Source organism: Uloborus diversus, chromosome 1 (assembly GCF_026930045.1).
Source record: "Uloborus diversus isolate 005 chromosome 1, Udiv.v.3.1, whole genome shotgun sequence".
Taxonomy (NCBI): domain Eukaryota; kingdom Metazoa; phylum Arthropoda; class Arachnida; order Araneae; family Uloboridae; genus Uloborus; species Uloborus diversus.
In genome coordinates, this window is record NC_072731.1 from 251,759,171 (window position 1) to 251,765,815 (window position 6,645).

Below are 6,645 nucleotides of genomic sequence, written 5' to 3' on the forward strand. Positions count from 1 at the left end.
TGTTTACTCTTTAGCCACGTATTCTAGAAAGACACATTATTATGGCAGTTAATTATACTTTGAAATGGCAACATCATTAAAATGCTCATTTGGTACCAATCATTTTTCATTGCTACTGACAGATGAATTTTCACCGCTATACAAACATCATTATTAAAGAAATATTGAGACGAATGTTTTTCCTCATTAAGATATTTTTGACATTTTGAATTGTGTTTTCATTTAGTAGTATAAAATGAGAAAAAGAAAGAAGTAGGTGGTTTCAATATTTAGTTTTATCAATCATTCACAGGATTAAAAATGACCAACAATTCCAGAAATATTACACGCATCACTGCTTCGGATAAAACATTATTAAGCCATTTTGCGAAGGTAATGTTTCAATTTTCTCATTTTTAAGATTCATAAACCTCTTTGGTTGCCAAAATAATACGTAAACTACTTTTCTTTGTCCTTAAAAATTGAGGAGTAATTTATCAAATCTATTTTCAGAAAAATTCATTTTATGACATTTTCTAAATCTTTACATTACTTTAATCATTAACTACTTTAATCATTAAATAAATCATTAAATAAATCAATAAAAAGTGAACTAATTGTCCCACAGCCATTGAAAAAGGCGACCTTTTTTAATCCAGATTTAACTCGACCTATGGTCGAAAAACTAAGCTTTTATCTCGAAAGGAAAAAAAGTTACAAGCCTTTTTAAATCAAGTTTAAGAAATCTCGATTCCATTCAAATTGTGAACCATTTTCTTTCGTATTTTAATTCCTTAAGCTTATTTTATTTTGTGTTTCCATGGTTACGCATTTTAAATCCATCTTTCTGGATTTAATTTCTTAAAAGTATTTTAATGTCTGTCGTCAATGTTTGGAAGGGAAATCATGATGTTTTTTTTTAAATTTATTTTTTACGCCTGATTGTTGAATATACGTCACTTGACACAATTTTTATTTTCAAGTAGACCGGGCGAATACGGGCAACGCAGCAGCTAGTAGAGAATAAATCAATCTCGGGTGTTTCATTAGAGAAAATTGAAGAACAAATGTTTAGTTGATTTTCTTTCTTTTACAATGCAAAAATGTGCAATCATTACGTGGATCTACTAAGAAAAGATTGTTTACATAATAAGTTTTTTAGAAAAGATTTTATTTGTGTCGCGGACTGAACGTGAGAAAACAACATTTTATATTGCCTGAACTTAAATTGCATGCAGCTGTTGTGAAGTTTTTAAAAAAAAACTACTTTTCAAGGCATTTAAAAAGAGCTTCTGCGAAAAAGTTAAAAGACACATCATTCTGTATTGAAAACTCCGTTCTTCGTAACAAGTGTATGCAATTGAAACATGTGTATGCAATTTAATTTGTTCTGCACCTCTTCTTTATCCATTTCATCAATTTAAAAAAAAAAAATGATATTTGTGAATCTATATAAATTTTATTTTGATTCGCTGGATTTCTTGAAATACCGAGAATAGTTTAAGCCACTTTTATCTATTAGTCCAAAAGAAAAAAAAAAAGCAACAATTCATTTTAATTTTTAGGATAAAAAGCAATTGTGCTTGCTGAATTTAGCTAGGACACAACACGGTAGGTCAGAAGCTAACACATTTTACCTTAGGACGTTTCGTTCTGAGAAAAATATATGTTACAGTTGCAAAAAACAAAAATCCGTTTATTTCCTGTTACATCTTTATCTTCCTTATCCTTCTTTACTAATAATAAAGCAGTAAGTCTCTCTGTCCGGAGGATGTCTGTAGGATGTCTGTAGGATGTCTGTAGGATGTCCGTAGGATGTCTGTGACGCCCATAGCGCTTAAACCGTTCGGCCGATTTTCATGAAATTTGGCACAAAGTTAGTATGTAACATGGGGGTGTGCACCTCGAAGCGATTTTTCGAAAATTCCATGTGGTTCTTTTTTTATTCAAATTTTAAGAAAAAAAAAACTATCATAAATTACGAAATTATCATAACGTGGAATCGTAACATGGGCACAAGCCAATTGGCGAGATACGAAATTATCATAACGTGGAACTGTAACGTCGGTACAAGCCAATTGGCGAGAAAATTCACCATACATCATTTGTAAATATACAAGCGAACCAAAAGACCTTTAATTTTTCTATTACGGGCGAAGCCGTGCGGGTGCCACTAGTTACTAATAATAAAGCTGAAAGTCTCTCTGTCCGGAGGATGTCTGGATGTCTGTAGGATGTCTGGATGTCGGTGACGCGCATAGCGCCTAGACCGTTCGGCCGATTTTCATGAAATTTGGCACAAAGTTAGTTTGTAGCATCGGGGTGTGCACCTCGAAGCGATTTTTCGAAAATTCGATTTTGTTCTTTTTCTATTCCGATTTTAAGCCCATTTTTAACAGAATTTTAATAAAATGGGAAAGAATTTGTTCTGAAAATTATATTTCTTTGTCTTTCTTTTCTTTACTTCTTTATCTTTCTTCTTTTCTTTTCTTTTTAAATAACAAACGTGAAAGTCTCTCTGTATGGATGTTTGGATATCTATGACGCACATAGCGCCTAGACCGTTCAGCCGATTTTCATGAAATTTGACACACAATTAGTTTGAAGCATGGAGGTGTGCACCTCGAAGCGATTTTTCAAAAATTCGATTTTATTAATTTTCTATTAAAATTTTAAGCCCTTTTTCACATAATATTTATTACTTATAATAAAGATGAAAATCTCCCTGCCCGGAGGATGTCTGGATGTCTGTATGTCTGGATCTATGTGACGCGCATAGCGCCTAGACCGTTCGGCCGATTTTCATGAAATTTGGCGCAGAATTAGTTTGTAGCATGGGGGTGAGCAACTTGAAGTGATTTTTTGAAAATTCGATTTTGTTCTTTTTCTATTCCGATTTTCAGAACATTTTCCCGAGCAAAATTATCATGAGATGGACGAGTAAATTACCAAGTTTTCACAACGTGGAATCGTAACATGGGCATGCCAATTGGCGAGAAATTCACTGTACATTATTTGTAAATGTACAGGCGAACCAAAAGACCTTTTAATGTTCTACTACGGGCAAAGCCGTGCGGGTGCCACTAGTGACTAATAATAAAGCTGAAAGTCTCTCTGTCCGGAGGATGTCTGGATGTCTGTGACGCGCATAGCGCCTAGACCGTTCGGCCGATTTTCATGAAATTCTGCACAAAGTTAGTTTGTAGCATGGAGGTGTGCACCTCGAAGCGATTTTTCGAAAATTCGATTTTGTTCTTTTTCTATTTTAATTTTAAGAACATTTTCCGGAGCAAAATTATCATAAGATGGACGAGTAAATTACAAAATTATCATGACGTGGAACGAACATAGCCAATTGGCGAGAAATTCGTCATCCATTATTTGTAAATATACAGGCCAACCGAATGACCTTTTAATTTTCAACTACGGGCAAAACCGTGCGAGTACCACTAGTGTAATATAAGAGAAAAACTGCTAAGAAAAAAAAAAAGTTTATAAAAGTTTATACAAAAAAAAAAAAAAAAAGAAAGAAACAATCGGAAAAGTATTTTGGAGGAACTTCAAAAATAGAAGCCAAATGAGCGCTAACTTTTCAGAATTAGTCACTTTGCTTGAATTTTTAGTAGAAAAGTTCAATAGAGCCGATTAAGTCAACATGAATAAAATGTTTACGTGCAGCTGTAATTGTAGACACGTGTTACGGGGTTACAAGAAACTATTTTTTCAGTGCAAAGAAATGACTTATGGAAGAGTTGGGAGAAATGGAGACGGCAGCAGGAATGCGATATCGCTGCATTTATGCCGAAATGAAGTGTGAAATATTATTTCTATTTTGTCGAGTAGATTTAGCTGCATTATACTATTACCTGTCACTTATACGATAGATCTACATGACGAAGTAGAAATTTTCTGTTTTTCGCATTTTATTGCAGCCGAAGGTTAGCTGTCCCATTCCTCCAGCCGTCCCATTCCCCAACTCTCCATGAATGAAAACAAATATATATCAATAAAAATAACACGCAACAGAATCGAGGATGTGGTTCTTAATGGAAGACTGAAATTGGAAAACTCATTATATATATATATATATATATATATATATATAAGTGCCATTTTTTTTCGTCAAAATGAAACGAATGCCAAGTGGTGAACGATTTATGTGCCAATCCCCCCTGAACGTAGTTAAAATAATGTTGTTAGGGTCAGCCTGTGGAGCAAGTGGAGCGCCCGTGCGGTGGAGAGCGCAGTAAGTGGCATTGAAGGCTATTGAACGTTATTTATCTTGGTAGGTCCAAGTCCATAATGCAAAAAAATAAAAATAAATAAATAAATATATAAATGAATAAATTAAAAAAAAAAAAAAAACTTGAATTCTGAAATTTTGAATTCAAATCATGTTTTTCGCAGTCACGAGTTGCGACAGGACCCTGCTCATTGGGGGCTATTATCTCTAGAAACGGCTCCTGTCCCCCAAGCCTGCTCCTCCTTCTGGGCGGTTACGTGTGTATAGTTGTGTGTGTGCAGGCGTGTATGTGTAGGTGCGCGTGCGTGCATGTGTAGGCTTGTGCGTGTGCGTAGACTTGTGTGTATGCACGTAGGCATGTGTGTATGTGTGTAAAGGCTTGTGTGTATATGTGTGTATGCGTATGATCGTGCGTGTGTGTAGGACATGGATGCCCCTGACCAGGAGAAACGGATTCCAGGAGGCTGTGCCCGGAGCCGCGCCTGCAGAGGACGGTGGGTGTGGTGCTGCAGAGGCCCCTGGTCCAAGCTGAAAAAGCAACCGGACATCAAAGACGGTCAAGTAAGGACAATAGCAATCGCGATTGCTCAAAAAAAAAAAAAAAATCTCGACATCTTGAATTCAAATTATGTTTTTCGCAATCACGAGTGTGTGCGTGTGTGTATGTGTGTGTGTAGGAGTGTGTGTGTGTGTGTGTAGGAGTGTATGTGTGTGTGTATGTGTGTGTATGTGTGTGTATGTATGCGTGTGTGTATGTGTGTGTATGTATGCGTGTGTGTGTGTGTGTAGGATATGGGCACAACATGGAGACGGTTTTCGCTATAGGAGCAACATCAGGAAGGCCGGTCGACGGCGGTGCTGCAGAGGAAGGTAGGGGGAAATAAAATCATAGGACATCAAAACAGTCAAATGAAAGCAAAGAGCAATTCGTGATTGTTCAAAAAAAAAAAAAAAAGAAAGAAAAAGAAAGAAAAGTAGTAAGTGCCACAATCCGCCTGGAATCTTATTTTTGATGCCCTGTAAAAACTATTATTTGGTACTTACTGCGTTTTCCATTTTTATTCTTCATTTACTTATGATGCCAGCCACAAATGTAATAATTGTCCCAAAAAACGTTATTTTCCCAGGTTAGATTTTTCAAACGCATAGATAGCAGTTCATATATGTCTGTGATACATTTAATAGGAATCTCCCATTTATACCGTAAGTTATTCAAATTCATTTTTCAAATACTGGAAATCCAATGCTTTTGAAAACTAGGATGAGCTCACCTAAAATTGGCGGGAAGTCAAAGATGCTTTGGGCTGTTTTGAAGTTTAGAATTCATCTGTTTCGTGGATAGTTTCGAGAGTAAAAGATATTATAAAACAATAAATAATTACAACTTTTCGTAACGAATAAATTTCTAGAATGAAATATAACCTTGAACCAGTGACCTGATTAAAAACACTTTGATGATAACAAAAACCATCATTTCATTAATTTTTCTCGAAGTCATCTATAATATTTTTAATTATTTTTGTTTGCAATCGTAAATAACTACTATAGACAACAAATTTGTGCCTATTAGTCGGAAACATAACTAGTAGCTGAAAATTATTGCTAATATCCGTTCAATATTTCCAGTTCAGCTGCTGAGGTGTTGTTTGCAATGAGCATTACGTCATTACAAATTTGGTATAAAACAGCCGAAAATCGAATCTCCAGGCACTTAGGGTTTGTTGTGCAAGGATTTTTTTATTCTCAGTGTCTTCGAAAATGTTTCTTTCAAAGGTAATATGCTGATAGTATTTAAAGGATATATAATAAATGCTAAAATAACTCTTTATGTAAAAAATGCTTAGTAGAAAATAATATCAAGTTTTAGAAACGTGTCAAGTATGTTAAAAAATTCATCCACGCTCTTTTTACTTCCTTTTACAAAAAAAGGAAGTATTGTATTCGCGAAAAAAATTTCACTCAAAAATCGACCTCAATTTCTATTTTGCTCACCCCCGAATGTATGTTGAGTTTATTTTTCAATCCGACCACACGTGGATATATGCCTAGGAACGTACAGACACCCGAAATATCCATTTTGACGATCCCCGAGTTAATTGCAACGAGTTTTCGCGTGACGTCTGTATGTACGTATGTATGTGCGTATGTGCGTATGTGTGTATGTGTGTATGTATGTCGCATAACTCAAGAACGGAATGTCCTAGAAAGTTGAAATTTGATACTTAGACTCCTAGTGAGGTCTATATGTGCACCTTCCCTTTTGGTTGCATTTGGATGTTCTTAAGGCGGTTTTTTGCCCCTTTTGGCGGGAAATCATTGTTAATTTCGATGTAAACTCAAGTTGTATTATAATTTGTCGGACACTTGGCGATATATCGCCAGTCTTTTGGTCGCCAAGTTTTGTCGCCAAAAGACTGGCAGCA